The sequence below is a fragment of the Oryzias latipes genome, chromosome 8 (assembly GCF_053564925.1).
Source record: "Oryzias latipes strain Hd-rR chromosome 8, Olatipes_Hd-rR_3.1".
NCBI lineage: Eukaryota > Metazoa > Chordata > Actinopteri > Beloniformes > Adrianichthyidae > Oryzias > Oryzias latipes.
This window is the reverse complement of record NC_136244.1, coordinates 27146231-27162012: the sequence shown is the minus strand read 5'-3', so window position 1 is coordinate 27162012 and position 15782 is coordinate 27146231. Positions and strand designations below refer to the sequence as shown.

At 43.1% G+C, this 15782-nt stretch overlaps 1 protein-coding gene and 1 long non-coding RNA gene across 2 annotated transcripts in view; both read right to left on the bottom strand.

Annotated features, from left to right (window-relative positions):
• grin2ca (glutamate receptor, ionotropic, N-methyl D-aspartate 2Ca) overlaps positions 1–4122 on the bottom strand; it is a 59016-nt gene extending 54894 nt beyond the window's left edge. The window contains exon 1 of the mRNA XM_023957264.2: positions 3949–4122. The gene's annotated coding sequence lies outside the window, so the exon portion shown is untranslated. The remainder of the gene's footprint in view (positions 1–3948) is intronic.
• A 7873-nt stretch (positions 4123–11995) lies between these two features.
• LOC144994171 (uncharacterized) lies at positions 11996–14749 on the bottom strand. Its single transcript, XR_013657603.1, has 3 exons — positions 13848–14749; positions 13429–13739; positions 11996–12940 (listed from the first exon to the last, which is right to left on the bottom strand). It is a non-coding gene; the product is annotated as an uncharacterized LOC144994171 (long non-coding RNA).
• Between the last annotated feature and the right edge of the window lie 1033 nt (positions 14750–15782).

Genomic DNA, 15782 nt, shown 5'->3' with positions numbered 1-15782 from the left:
AGTCCGTGTCACACAGCTGCTTCGCACATTTTGTGCATTTTCTACGTATCTTTTGGTCTTTCGTGATTCGTGCATGATATACATCATTCATAAGTGTCTCTTGCGTTTTCATTGGTCGATGTGTGCAGATGTCCGTCGAGGGTTTTGGCCGACGGGTCTTTACGTTAATTCGGATTAAAATTTTGGATCAGCTGAAAATTGCACAGTTCATCCGTATTTTTACGTCATTTATATGCATTTGTTACAGACATTTTAAGCAATTGTACGTGATTTTTGCAAGGTGCATACGTCAATTTTCCACGACCGTTCCACGGCTCACAGTCTTTTCATGCATGAACCACCGATGCATAACTTTTATATCACGCATACGGCGCACATATCACGTTGAAATTACGTTATTGACGCACGAATCACTAATGAATTGCATATAAACAGCACAATAATCACGCACGGTTCATGTTCTACAGTGGTTTACGTGTTCTTTGCGTGGTTTATTTGTACTTGTTCTGTGGTTTTAACGTGGTTCATTCGTAAAACATTTTTCTCTGTATGTATGACCAGTTTTCAGCCATGAACATGCACGACTGTGTGACACAGCCCTGAAATGAAAGAAATGTTGAATAAAGTCAAATAACTTTAAAGGAAAATATTCTCCTCATTTTACAGGTTAGGTTAGCTAAAACAAAGTAATAATAAAAACAATCTTTACAGCTACAGATTACTCCCAGACAAAAAAAACTCAACAGATCCCGATCAGTTTAGCCAAAGATCAGCTTCAAACTCAATCTTTGGAAGATTTCCATGTTTGAGCTGTTCGTCCCACCAGACGTTTTGAAGGGTTTAGAAAAGCTTCTGACTCTGGAGGACTTCTTCTAGAAAGTGCTAGATTGTAGGAAACTCTTCAGCCTCTGAATGAACTTTCTCTTGATAGAATCACTTTGTGCTCCTCAGCAGACTTTCTTCTCAGCGTTTGCTTCCTGCTCCTTCCTTTGGAGACATTACGTCTAGGAAGGTGCAGGTTTGATTCCCTGCTTTGTGGCACAAAATTCCTGTGGATTATGTATTCAAGTGAGGATTCTGGGGATTTTGGTGTGGAGTAGTGAACATCTCAGAGTGGAGATTTGGACCATTTTGATTGAGCTCCTTCAGAAATCTGTGTTTCTGATCTTAATTTGAAGCTTTTTTCTGTTTCTAGTAGACAATATTTGATTAGTTCTTTCTCCAAAATCGTTCTTTTGTTTAGTAAAACTACTGACAGATTGTTTATTTACCTTCTTTTTTTGGTATAGTTGGATTATAATCTGTCACATCGTTGGACAACTCACTCTTTAATAAAATTCCTAAAAATCTGGGATTTTCCTGATCATTCATCAGTAATCTCTGGATTTATCGGACAGATTATCATGTTTCTACATAATACAGAGAGAAACCTTTATGTTTGTCTCTGTAGAAGCATAAAGGTCCTGTCCTTTCTAATCTGAGACAAGTGGACATTCAAGTTACAATTAGACAAAATGAAACATTGAAAGATGTTTTTAAATTTGAGGTTTGCTTGATTGAATGTTGAAAAGCTGAAACGGTTCATTTCCCTCAGTAGAATCAGAGCGTGTCTGTCATTTTTCCTCTCCTCACTCTATAGATGACGTATTGACCCCCCCCCGTTTCCTCGTCTTTTGGCTTTTTTTAAATCAACTTCTCAGAGTCTCTGCTGCCAAAAGTCGTGTCTTTCTTTGGAAGCATCTCTGTGACTCAGTTGAGTTTAGGTTTATTTATGAAGCATTAAGCAGCTACATGCTAAACCTGGGTCTGTCAGACACCTCAGTGCACAGACTCCGCCCCCCTTTCCACGCATGTCAGCCTTCCTCCTCCAGAGGGACGGTCGGCGCTGGAGGTGTGAGCGCCGCTGCAGCATGAATTTAAATATGCTGGAGTCTGAGCTGCAGCTGCAAACTGACGAAGAGGAGCGGCTCGCCTCTCCTGCTGGTTCTTCAGGACCCCATCACCCCCCCTCGGTCCCCCACACCATCATGAAGCCAAAGTCATTTGACTTATTTACTCCCGTCTCTGCTTTGACCTTCACTGGATCATCCAGATTTGAAGTTGTTTTGTGGAAACAGAAGTTAAGGTGAATTAAGATCTGTGGTCTCTGTTTATGGAGATCTTCAGCAGGAACTAGTCCTAGAACCCGTTGGTCCACACTGTAGGTCTAGAAGATCTCCAGTCTTTGCTCTTTGTAACCAATGACAGATCTCACGCTGGAAATTTGGACAAATTTGAATAAATGTGATGCGAGATTTTTGCATTCATGCATCAGGAAGGGAATTGTTAAAACCAAAGTTTGGACTTTTCTTGTGAAACTCCCTTATTTCTGCAGAATCGTGGAGTAAAAGTCGATGCAGACAAACATCTGTTTACACATTTTCATTAAGGTTCATCAAGGTTTGTTAGGCCACGCCCACAATCCCCCATAACCCCTCTTATTTTCGTAGATGTCAAAATGTGCTGATAAGAAAATGTCTCACGTTTGTGACCTGCTGTAAGCAGTTATCAGCTGGCTCTGCATAATCAGATTGATGGTAATCAGATTTGTTCATTTCCACAGGGGAACATCCGGTTTGTTTTTGCGTCCTTCTGTTTTTAGGGATGAAGAGTTTTTCAGCGCCAACATGGAGAACCGGAGTCTCCGTTAAGCCGCTGGCGTTTGTGTTTTGGCGACTCACAGTCACAGCCGTGATTTAAATGTGGAAAACTTCAGCCGGTAATAATTTCACAGACGTGTTGGAAGGATTTGGAAAGTAGAAGCTGGCAGCTTCAGGCTCAGCTTCAGCCTTCAGTCAGCAGCTTTTCTCCTCCTCCTCCTCCTCCTGACTGTGTTTGTGAGGAAAGGTGAGTAAGGGATGGGGGGAAAAAGTGCAATCTGTGAATCTATCAGCTGTTATTGATTAGCTTCTCCCTGACTGTGACGTCCGGCTGCAGATTCCTGCGTTACAGTAGGATTGCGTGGAGTTGGCCCCCGGTGTCACGCACACAGCCGTCCCTGCGGATGCCGGAATTATTCTCACACACGTAGATCCAATTACTGAGACCGGGATATGGTTGGCATAACATAATGAACAGCCATTTTTCACCTGCCTAACTGCTGCACCCCCCCACCCCACTCCATTCACCGCATTTATATTTATTCCAGCAGAGGGAAAACCAAAACTATTGAAACTACGTTGGGGTGGAAAAAATGAATCATCGAAGGAAGTTTTTGACCAACAGAGAGCAGCTTCTGCTCTGATTTCATGACATGCACCCAAACCTTTCCACTAAAACTCCAACGTCTCGTATGTCAGAGTAATTCATACGTGTCGAGAACTCCTTCATGTGCTTTTGGGATGTTAACCATCCTGGGTTGAGCGTTTCGGTTTATGCACGTGTGAACTTTGGGATTAGACCAGGAGAGGCATCGCCGCCGCCTCACAAACAATCTGCAAATGTTTACTGAGGGTCACAAAAGCTGAATGTGAAGCTTCAACGAAGCCTGACAAGAAAAAAACCTGTTCAGGATCAAAGAAAACTCGTCCGCTGTGAACCCTTCCATCATTTTTGAATCTCGTTCGGCTTCTCGGCATTAATCTGCTGAAAAGCAGCGGCTGTGACACTTTTCCCTTCAAGACCTGTCAAACTTTCAGAGGCAAACGGCTTTTCTCCTCATTAAAGCATTCAATCTTCCAGACTGTTTCTGTTCTCCGCCTGACTCTAACCCTAGCCGCTCTGCCTTCACAGAGCCTTCAACAATGTCAGCAGCTTCAGGTCGGACATGAAAGCCTCTCAAACTCTTTACGATGACGCATCGTTCTCCTCTGAGCGTCCTGCCGGCGGCCGATGCAACAGTTCCGGCCAGAACGCCGTCCTCTGACCCCAGACACACGCCTCACAGGCGCCTGAAGGTGATGCTCTTACCTGCGTCGGCGATCCTCATGCTCGTCAGCACTCATCCCTTCTGCAGGGCAACAGCTGTCCTCTTGCAGTTTCCTCTTCTTCCCTCTCCCGTCCTCCCTTTTGTCCTCCCGTCTTCCTCCCCCTGCACTTGTTTGAGTCTATTTCAGTGGCAGCAACACCGGAGCCCGCTGCGACGGTGGCATGCTTTCCAGCACTTTGGCAGAAGGTCACATTATCACTCGCTGGTAACACAAAAAAAGAGGAGGAGGGAAGAAAGGGAGCAGGAAGAGGAGCGGATGGAGGGGAGCAGGAGGGACCGCTCCACAGATCACAGCTAAAGTTGAGACAGATCCGTCAGAGGAGATCTTTCAGGCGAGGAGCCGCTGAGGAGGAGCATGCCTGCTCCTTCTGATGGGGGGGGGGGGGGGGGGGGGGATCCTCTGCTGTCTGGAGAAGGGCACCTGAAGGAAAAAAACCTCAGAACAGGATCTGAAGTGGGAGCTGAGACGGCTCGCCGCCCTCCCCATCACTCCGACGTTGAGGGTCCACACCTCCCGCCCCATCTGTCACTGATCCTGCCGGGTGACCCCCCCCCCTCGGATGCAGCCGCTCCATCAAATTCTGAGGAAAGATCCAGCAGCCTGGGATGGGGCTGCCGGAGTCCGGCGACAGATGGCTGGGTGGGGAGGGGGGGGGGGGGGGGGGGGCAGATGTGAGTCAGCTGCCAGAGTTTGGAGATTCTTGGGCAAAAAGCGCCTTCCTGCTTGTTTCTATCTCAGCTACACTTGTTGTCCTGCTGGTCTTTTTTTAATCTTTCTTGTCCCACCTGGACCCCCCTCCCAGGTCCACCGTCAACAGTTGCTCGCCGTCTCTGGCCCGCTGTAATCCTGACTCCCACATTCCATGTCACAGGAAGGGCTTGTGAGCTGTAATCAGTATGTAGTAAGGATTTATCCTCGCACCCCCTCCCTCCCCTGTGTTTCCTCCTCCCTCGCTCTGCTGCCGGAGCTCCAGCCGTCCTCTCAGTCCCGTTCAGACATGGCGGTATCCTGACACCCCCCCATCCTCCTGTCAGGGCTCCAGCGGTTGCCCCCCCCCCCCCCCCCCCGCCCCCCGTCCTGTCTGCCCTGCTGCAGCTCACATCTCAACAGGTTTGTCCTTCGAACCTTCCCTGGGACAGACGGCGTCTCACCCCTCCCTCGCTCATGCATGACACGTGTCCGTTACAAGTCAGTGTTGCCGTGTCATGGAGCAGAGATCAGACATGTTTGTGGACACCCCCCCCTCCCCTTTAGAGAAGTGTGTATCCTTCATTCATGTCCATCATTACTTTCTGCAGCCCCTTCGAATTTCCTGATTTCAGTTGGAGGGGGGGGGGCACGTGTGAAACACTGACTTTGTTACAATTACAATTTTTAACTAAGAGTTTTATCTCATAAAACACGAAAGTTAACTCAAAACCACAGGTTGCACAAAAAAACAGCAAAGCTTCGACTTCCAGATTGAAGCCAGTGTAAAAAGCAAAACACTAAAGCCAGGTTAGTTCACCAACTAACCACTAGGTGGCCTTTGCCGTCCTTTGACTATCGATTGTTTCAGTCATGTGACATACATGCTAACAGGGAGAGGAATAAATGGTGCACGACGGAACATTTCTGTTACAAGACAAACATTTTCCTAAATATTTTGTTTATTAATGATTTAAATCGCCTTTTAGAAATGAGAAACGGAACGGACTCCAGAAGCTGCAGAACAGTTCCAGTCTCTCGGTCAGAGCTGGACCTCAGAGATGTTTACGCCGCCCATAAAACACAGAAGCACGGAAAGTTGTGTGGTTTTGAAATGGGGGGGGGGGGTTTAATCAGCCAAAACAACAATTTATAACGACTTCTAGATTTAGATTTTTCATTCCCAGTTGATTCTGAGATTTTGTCTTTGTGACGATTCTGAAACACAAGAAAGAGGAAGAGAGAGGCGATAGACGAATAAGTGCTGAGCCAACGCCGGCTCTGTGGTGTGAGAGCCGCCGCGGCTCCGTCTGACCTTGAGCGGCGTCCAGGAGATGTTCTCTTCACCGGAGCCGCCGCTCTCCCGCCACAGAGCCGGTTCTGAAAGGTCAGAGCGGGAGCAGCGCGCCTCGAACGACGCCGTCGGTCTGCAGGTGACTCATGCACGTCTGCTTCAATCACAGACGCTTCTGTAATTTCCTCTTCCTGTTTGGATTCCAGCCTGATCTTCAGTCCAGACTTTTCCCTTTTACAGCAGCGGTTTGGATGTTTCAGCACCAGGAAACTGCGAGTTTGGGATCTTTTCGGTCAGTAGAAAGAATTTCCTCTGTGCCAAACAGTGAACGGTTCTGAAAAGTTATCACTTCAATAAAACTGGGTTTGTGCAGCTTTTAACACAATGTTCTACATACCTGCTTTTTGTTTAATTTAGTTGGAAATATTGTGTTTTAATTGCTTTAGCTGAATCGATTCACACCCACAAACACAGCGGCTCACACCCCCCCTTCTATTTTTAGGCATTTTCATTTTCACATCCATGGAAGCTTGCTCCTAAAAAGCATCTCTGCTGCAGCGTGAAGCTCATATCCTCGCCCCCCCCTTTATAAAAACACTGATGTGTTTCCATAGTGTCACACAGCTGCTATAGGATTCACTTCCAGCTCCAGTTTGCTGGTGAAGGTTTCCGCCGTGAACGTGGCGCCATTTAGTGCAACACAGATCTTGACGTTTGGGACATAATTGGTTAAGAAAAGTGGAAATGCGGACAGGAAAAGCGAGCAGTAGTGTGGGTGACGCCTTCACGCTGCAGGTGTGACTGTGGACGAGAGGAACAGAGTTGATGAAAATGTGTTCAGGCGTTTGAAACCCCAACAGTCTGCGTTTATCGTCCAACCGTAGGTTAAAAATGCTTTCATAGTCATAGATTCTGTAGGTTTTATTTCCTCAAAAAGCTGATTTGCTCTGTAACGTCCATCACAGAAACACTTCAACTAAAGCCAGAATGTAAGAAAGAATTCGGAAGGATTGAATTTTACAGAATTTATTTGTATAATGGAGGAAAAAAAATCAAGTTTTCTCCCATGAACATCGAGAATTCTGTTCCTCACAGACCTGTTTCCTCTTTACGTTTCTTCCCAATGAACCACGCAAGGAACACGTGAATCAGCTGAATATATGCCATTCATGGTATTTCATGCGTCAATTATGTAATGTGTGATATAAAAGTTAAACATCGGTAGTACACATGGACAAGTCCGTCAGAAAGCCACACATTTGTTTATTCACATCAAAAATCATGCCCAATTCAGACAATTTCTGTAATTATTTGGCATAAAGTGCGTAAAATATGCTTGAACTGCGTAATTCTCAACCGACCAGCAATGTTCAACAGCTCCAAACCTAATTCACGTCAACCGAAACCCTCGACTGCGGATCAACAAAATGCAGGAAAAGATTCTCTAATATATTCTATAAACCCCTCAACTGTCAAAGCTGAAGCTCCATTAATAAACATCACTTTAAATGAATCATCTGAGCATCTTAAAGAAAGAAAATGTTTGTTTTCTAATCATCCATTTTTGTTTCTGCCTCTTAAAGTCGGTTTCTTTTTGCCTCTTCATCATTTTGAAGCAAAGCTGCTTTAAATGTTAATTTGACTGTTTATGCAAAACATATTCATGGAGTTTCCATAAATGCAAACTGAATTCTGAGTATGAATGTTTATATTCTTCGGGTTTTTGATGGCCTTGCTGATAATTTTGGTCCTAATTTGATATTTGCCATTAAGAAAATGAGCGGAAAACTTTGGTTATCGGACAGTTTTGGGCTTTTCTGGACATCCGTTGGCGCCGTGACTCGATCCGCACACAGATTCCCTCCGCATCCTGTCACTGCGCCGCTCATGGCGCTCAGACCGAGCAGGTGGGCTGAAGGGGGAGGCGGGCGCACATGTCAATGCGGCAGCAGACGGAAAGCGGACATATGCTCGCGCTCGCTGCGGCCTGGCCTCCCTGCTTCAGAGGACAAGATGGCGGCAAACACATCTGACCTCGACTCAGATCGCCAACCAGCGTCCTGCCTTTTTAAACCATGGCTGGCTTCACGTCTCAGAGCGTTTGCTGTTTCAGGAGAAGCTTAAACTGCTTCCCGAGAGGGAGGTCTAAGATTATCCCGTTAGACTCCAAGTATTGACAGGAGCCATCTCGGCTTTCACTGAGATGCAGCTCTGACTGCTGCTAACCGAGGCGCTCCACGTCTCCTGTGGCTCTGAGTCTGGCTGAGATGTTTCATGAAAGGCGCGTTTGACCCTCCAGGATTTAAAAAGAAGTCACAAACCATATCAACGGTTTGACAAAAGGATTCTGGGAAAACACTGAAAATGGAAATCTTTGCTTTTCTGCATTTAAAGTAAACAGACATGTGACAAAAAGTTGTAGATTGATCGGATGCGCATCATTTTTTCCAGTTGTTCTTGAACCACTTCTCCCATTAGAATGGTAGATGTTCATAATTAACACGATTTCATATCCAGAATCGTAGTTTGGAGTGTTTTAAAACCAGAAGTTTTCTCCCAAATAACTTTTTTCTGTTAAGCTTCTTTGGGGATGAATTTTCTGCGTCTGATGCTGCAGAATGTCTTTAAACGCAGCAGCAGCAGCGGCAGCATCCAAACTGTGTCTCTGCTGGACCGCTGTGTCAGAAGCACAGAAATGCTCAGAGGGAGGATTCTCCAGCTTGTGTTTAAACCGAGCCGCAGTGGATGCAGTTTGTTTTCACTCGTCACAGTGGCTGTGAAAGTGAGTTGTGTTTGCCTCACTTCATGGATGCCATGGATTTGCAAAAGCAATGGATTCTGCTGACAAAGCAACTGTCTGTGCATTAATCTGATACTGTTTGACATTATTACTCCACAGTAGGTAATGGAGACATTGTCATTGGTGGATACAGGTGAAAAAAATGGTCAAACCTGTACGGATCACACAGGTAGAGCGCCAAGTGAACCCTTTGAAAATGTTCATGTACATCGTGTACATTTTTACTAGGGGCGTGCTGCAGGCGACAGGTTGTAGTGAACACTTTGAAAACATGTAAGGGTAAAAGGGGGAGGGAGGAGAGACATAGGGGTGTTGTACAGAATTTTCATTTTTTAGAACCCCCAAATCCTGCAAAGCCTGCAAACATCCCTGCAAACTGCTGAAGGAGCCTGTTAGTGCTGGTCACGTGATTCGTGCACGCTCCTTGCTGCTGCCTGACTGTTAGAAATGAGGAAATCAGAGGGTAGTTTGTGTGGCGTTCTGAGTGCGCTTAAAGATGACGTGCACACCCCGTGTGTGCGGCATTTGTACGCGGTCAGTAAGGAGACAGGACCCACACCTTACTAACGACTAGAGTGCGGTGGAAGGACGCCGTACGACAGCATCAGCTGTACGTCATTAGTGCTTTTAACCTCCATTCGCCTTACAAATACTTTGCAATAAACTTACCACACGCATGACAATGGTACGTTCCATTTTCATTTTCACCACCCAACCTACACCTGTCAGAGGGTAGATGTGTGATGAGATAAAGCACACTTTGTTCTTGTGGAGAACAACACTCTGGCTTTAAAACAGCACAATGAAGCCTCAAAGCCCCTCTTCTTTATCTGCACAGGAAATGCAGCTCAGCGTTTGGCCTAAGCGACACTAAATCAGGGTTTGATGGATTTGTGCAAATAGATCCAGGTGGTTTCTGACAAACCTTTTTGTTTAGCACGCTGCTGTCACTGAGCAGCTGTTTCTGAATCTTTCCTGAAAATGAGATGATTCAGGGTCGTCTGAGCAGCAGGTTGCTCCAGAATGGCATCCGTTAAGACAGACGTCAGAGCAGGTGAGAGGCCTGAATGGGATGGAAGAACACTTTAAAGTATTTTAGCATCTACAGGGAAACACTTTTGACTAAAACGCTCCTTTAGGATTCTCATTCTCAGTTCTGATCTTCATCATTACAGTCTTCCTCTGTGGTTCCTGTAAAGAAATCTTTCTGTGAATTGAGGAAGACTCTTGCTAACATGCAGTCTCAGGATTTCACACACATGCTGCCTCCTCAGCTGCTGTGGTGGCCAGCGTGACGGCGCCCTCTGAAGGCAGCCAACAGAATCGATCTCCCACCACGGGGTCAGACCCTGAAGCCCCTCGCTCCTTTAGCATCAGAAACACAGGGAGGCAGGCAGGGATGCGTGCTGCATGCATGAGCAGTGTTTCCCGTGCTCTACATTCGCAGTATCCACCTGCCTGCATGGTTTTTGGCTTCGCTCGCAGCGGAGCGGCCCTGCCAGCCGGCTCATAATCCACAGGGTGAGTAAAAATGGATTTGGCTGCGGCAGTAAGCTGCCTTAAAGCAGGCAGGCCGAGCTCCACGCTCACGTGCTTCCTCCCTTTTCCCTGCTGGGGTGAATTACAGGTTTGATGAAATTATCAAACATATGAGCAACAGGAAAGCAGAAGATCGCAGCAAAGATTTCCAGTTTTGGCTGCGTGTTTGTGGAGAGCAGAGCCCGTTTCCTGGCAAATGTTCTCTCCGCCGTCCGTCTCCAGAGGCCTCACACGACAGACGGGTCACAGCGAAGCCACACTTTAAATCCGGTGTGCAGATGGACACCAGTGGTGGTTCTAAATCCTGAGCGCCTTGGCAGCGTGCAGAACTCTGAGAGCAGCTTTAGAGCGTCATCAGGTCCACCTTTGCCGCGACTCATCTGTGAGCAGCCTGAGCCGTCACAGAGCCCAGCATCCTTCAGAGGAAACCGCTACTTTCAAAAAAGCTTCAGTGTTTGGCTTCAGCCTGGAAGTGTTTGCATTTTAGTAGAAAAACGTCTCCAATAACATCATTTTCCTAAAGAAACGACCAAATTCTTTAAAGTTGAAGCAGAAAAACAGAGAAGCAATATTTGGTGCAGCTACCACTGGTCCAATTCACTTATGGTTTTTCTCATGTTGGACCCCGCCGTCTTCTCATTGAAAAGAACGGAAAAACTTCAAACTCATCAAGAAGTTAGGTTATTTCCATCTGGAAGTATTCCTGAAATCAAATCAAAACATAGGTACTTTATTTGTTTGTGTGGGAACTTCTGCTGGTAAAACACAGAGCAGAGACAATTATCAGTCAAATCAATGCAACCCATATAGATTTAATAAAATACAAACAAAATATACTCAGACCTGCTGAAGAAACCAAATTTAAAGTTTTTTAAAAGAAACAGTAGATCAATGTTTATGAAGCCCCTGACTTAGCTTACTTACTTTTCTTTGTTCTGAATAGTAATTATCCAAATTCTAAAAACTGTCAAAATTTTATTTTTTATTTAAAATAAACTCTATCAGATTACATTTTTTAAGTGTCGTTATGTCGAAACCTTTAAATAATTAACTTATTTTGGGCATTTTTCTGTGCACATTGTGGAAAAAACATCTATTACGTTTTTAACTCTTCGTGTGATTGCGATAATAAATTGTACTCATTCAACTTGTGAGATTTTACATTAAATATCATATTTTTTATTTGAATTTAATCATTTTCCAGTGTTCACCTGGGTTTTTGTTGTTTAGTACCTTAAACATCAAATTTCCATTTATTTTCAAAGTTTAATTTGGGGCAACCAAAAGAAAAACCTCAAACCAAACTTTTTCTGCTAGACATTAAATGAAGATTATTACCAAACACCTACTTTCGACAGAAACATATTTTAAATAAAATGTAAATGCTCTTTGAAAAGATTGTTACAATTTAAGTTTGAAAACTTCTAAAACATTTGAGCTGATTAAAGCGGTTCAAAGCTGAACTTCTGCTGAGTCATGTGGTTTCTTCAGACTAAAGAAAAATTCATTTAAACATAAAAATATCAGTTTGTAGTCAGTAAAATTATAAACTTTCATTAAAGAATGAAGCAGCACAAACTGGACAAACAAGGAGTGAAAATATAGACGTCAAGAAGATGAAATGTTTGAAAAAATCCAGAAAAAGTGGATCAGACGATCACTGGAAACGTAAACTTCAAAAATCTTTGGAATTTTTGATGCTTTATTTATTCTTAGATAAATGAATAAATGTTTGTTACTTTATCTGCTTGTTAAAGTTCAAAGATTGTTGGAGGTTTAAACCAAAATAAAAACAAATAGTATTTGTGTGTCACAAACAGACCAGATATCTGGGTTTAATATGAAAAACTGCTAACAAGAAGAAAGTAACAGAAAAGTTAATATTGTTGCATTATTTCCATTTCAGTAAAAATTAAGAAACATTCCCACACACATTCAAAAGTGCAAACAGGTTCTATAAAACAACTGTGTAATTAAAATAAAGAACAAGGTTCCTACAGTTTACCTGCTGCATTTTTAGAAATTTAATTAATTTCATAATTTTAATTTTTTTATTGTTTTTTATTTTTTTATTTCTAGTAGTTCAGCTGCTAAAAAACTGAAGTTCATGTGGAGGATTTGTTGGGGTTTGTCTCCCTCCAATGGATATTTGTTGTAACTGCAGCTAGATTATGATCAAAAGGATTCAAAGTTTTGTGACTAAAATCTGAGGTTCCAGGAACCGAGTGATGGTTCAAGTCCGCTCTTTCATCCTTGCAGACATTTGCTTAAAGGTCATATGTTTGCTGAGCAGCTCCTGTTTGCTTTTGCTCTTGGAAAGAGTTGTGTGCAGAGTGATGCGGGTGCAGAGTGATGCGGGTGCAGTAGGGTGCAGATCAGTCTTCTCCAGACTCAGGCTGATCTGATGGATTTTAGTTTTCCTGTGACTTGGTGCTTCATTTGTGAGCAGCAGCAGCGTTTGTGCTGTAACTTATGGAGATCTCCTTAGCCTTCCACCCTCACAGATTTGCGCCCCCAGAGGTAACTCAGATCAGAGAATTCCTGCAGCTTTTGGTTCTTGGGGATGAATTCTGAACTTCTCCTGGAGTTCCGTCATGAAGCAGTTTGCTTCTTCACACACGTAAATCTTCAAAAGTTCCTCTAACCTCTGATCTGCAGAACAGAGAACAAACAAGTTTCATTCACTCAAGTAACTTCATTTGTATGTACTTCCTCGAGTAAATTTGCACAGAGAATTCAGATCAGACTTCATCCATTTTCATTGTTTTGATTGTTTCTTTAGAGGCTGTAAAGAAAAAGGAGTTTTCACAAAAAGCTGCTGTAGGTCTGAGGCAAAAAGTTCTGACTAAAATGTTTCTGCAAAGAAGAAACTTTAAAACGTTACCTAAAACTCAACATTTTCATCCAGTTTTCTTTTTTTTTGGTTTGGATGAATGTTTACATTTACCCAAGTACTATTTTAGAGTAACTACTTTTACTCAAGGTGTGCTGCTGACTGCTTCACCTTCCTGCTGTAGATTTACCACAAAGGAATCCAGTGAACAGAAAAGAGAATTCATCTACATCTTTAGTTTGTATTGATTAAAAAGATACATTTATTAAACTCTTAAGTGTTCTTAAGAAGAACAGTCGCTGCTGACCTTCTTTTCTCCTTCCTGTAGTCCACGAAGACCTCTTTAGTCTAGATGTTGAGGAGCAGATTATTGTCTTTGCACCACATGGTCAATCTCCTATCTGAAGAAGGTCTCATCATTGATGCTGAAGAAGCCCTCAGTGTTGTGTCGTCAGAATGTTGTGAGTGAAGAGAGAGTAGAGGAAGGGACTCAGCACACAGCCCTGTGGTGCGCCAGCATGCTGGGGGATTTATTGCCAATGAAATGACCTAAAAATCCCGATGGAGGCTTTCAATCTGCTCCAACTGACTTTGAATTAAATTCAGACGTTTGAACGACTGTGGACATCCACATAAAAACACAATTTTTGGCGGAATAGAAAGAAAATCCAAAGATTAGATCGGGGAATAAATTGGTAAAAATAAACAAACAGGTGTTCATTTTACCTGCAGCCTCTGCATACCATAAATGTAGAAACGAGGGATTTCAGTCAGTGGGAAGAAAATCCGCGAAGCTTCCTTTTTCTTTGACTCTTTCCTGAATAGGTCTGGATTTTATCTTCAGCCGTCGGAGATGAATGAGCGTGATTAGGAATCCTGGGATAAACTAAAGGGGGAAAGGCGCTGCAAGCTGTTCCGGCCTCCGCCGTCACTCCCTCCATGAATCATCTTCGCTTAATCTGTTTAAAGAAAAGTGAGAACACGTGCAAAGACTTTCCTCCACAACTGCTCTGTGCTGGAGGGGCCGGGTCATGATATATGGGGTCTTTGAGCCCCTGCTTTGGCTCCAGTCCAAGGCCCATTTGTACAGATGGGGTTTTACGTGGGCCATTTTAGCAAAGTACCCTCCCCATAAAGCGGGAGTGTCTCATCACTCCATGATTGTGTGATTATGGTGGAGGTGACAGATTCTCTCTGAGGCCAGCAGATGTTTTTATCATATTTTGATCCACCTTAATCAACCAACGTCGGTATGAATAAAAAGGGGAGAGGATGATATTTCATTGATGATCCCAGATGGAACAGATACTGATGAGGGGCGCCCCCATGTGGACAAAAGCACATACTGCAGCAGGGCTACAGAAAAAAAGGAAAACTTTAGACTTAATTTAAATTTTTTAATTACATTACAGTCAATAATTGAAGGGGTTAACTCTATTTAAACATCAAAAACATTAAATATGTAAGAATAGTGAAAAAAATAGTGTATCATTGGAAAAAAGGCTGGAAAAAAAATAAAATCAATAGGAATTTAAAGACCAGAAAATTAATGTTATTCCAAGAAAATATGTCTTAAGGTAATCTCTCTCAGTGCACATGTGAGTGTGTGTTTGGGTCTATGTATGTATGTATGTTTGTAAATATGGATTAATGTATTTATGCTTGGATGAACGTATGCCTATATGCACATATGTATATATATGGATGGATTAATGTATGCATGTATATATGCATGTCTGCATTTATGTATACATGTGGGCATGCATGTATATACAGTACAGACCAAACGTTTGGACACACCTCATTCAAAGAGTTTTCTTTATTTTCATGACTTTGAAAATTGTAGTCACACTGACGGCATCAAAACTGTGAATTAACACATGTGAAACTATATACATAACAAAAAAGCGTGGAACAATTGAAAATATGTCATATTCTTTGTTTCCTCATAGTAGCCACCTTTTCATTACTGCTTTGCACACTCTTGGCATTCTCTTGATGAGCGTCCAGAGGTAGTCACCTGAAATGTTTTTCACTTCACAGGTGTGTCCTGTCAGGTTTAATAAGTGGGATTTCTTGCCTTATGAATGGGGTTGGGACCATCAGTTGTATTGTGCAGAAGTCAGGTGGATACACAGCTAATGGTCCTACTGAATAGACTGTTAATTTTTTTGTGTGCCAAAAAATGGCATTCTATTTTATGTCAATTTTTAAATGCAAAAAATTTCATACTAATGCATGACGATTTTTTTTCATGACGAAAATGTCACGCTAAAGCGTGTCGATTCTTACATGCTATAAATGTCAAACTATTGTAAGCAGATATTTACATAAAAATATCATACTGATGTACTGTAAACCCTTGTTTTTCGCGGGGGTTACGTTCCAAAAAGAACCCGTGATAGGCAAAATCCGTGAAGTAGAAACCTCTATTTTTTTTTACAATTAAATACTCTATTATGCATTGAAAAGAAAGAACAAACCATTTTACAGGCTCAAGCATTTGTTTCACAAATAAAAGTACTTTAGAAACGCTTTTTTCAACAAATAACTTCTGTACTGTCAAATAATATTTTTAATCATCAATGTGTAGAGAAGGCTTCAAATCGCGGAGATTAGCCCCGCCCACCGCGACACGAGAGTAATTGGATTAAACGGGAG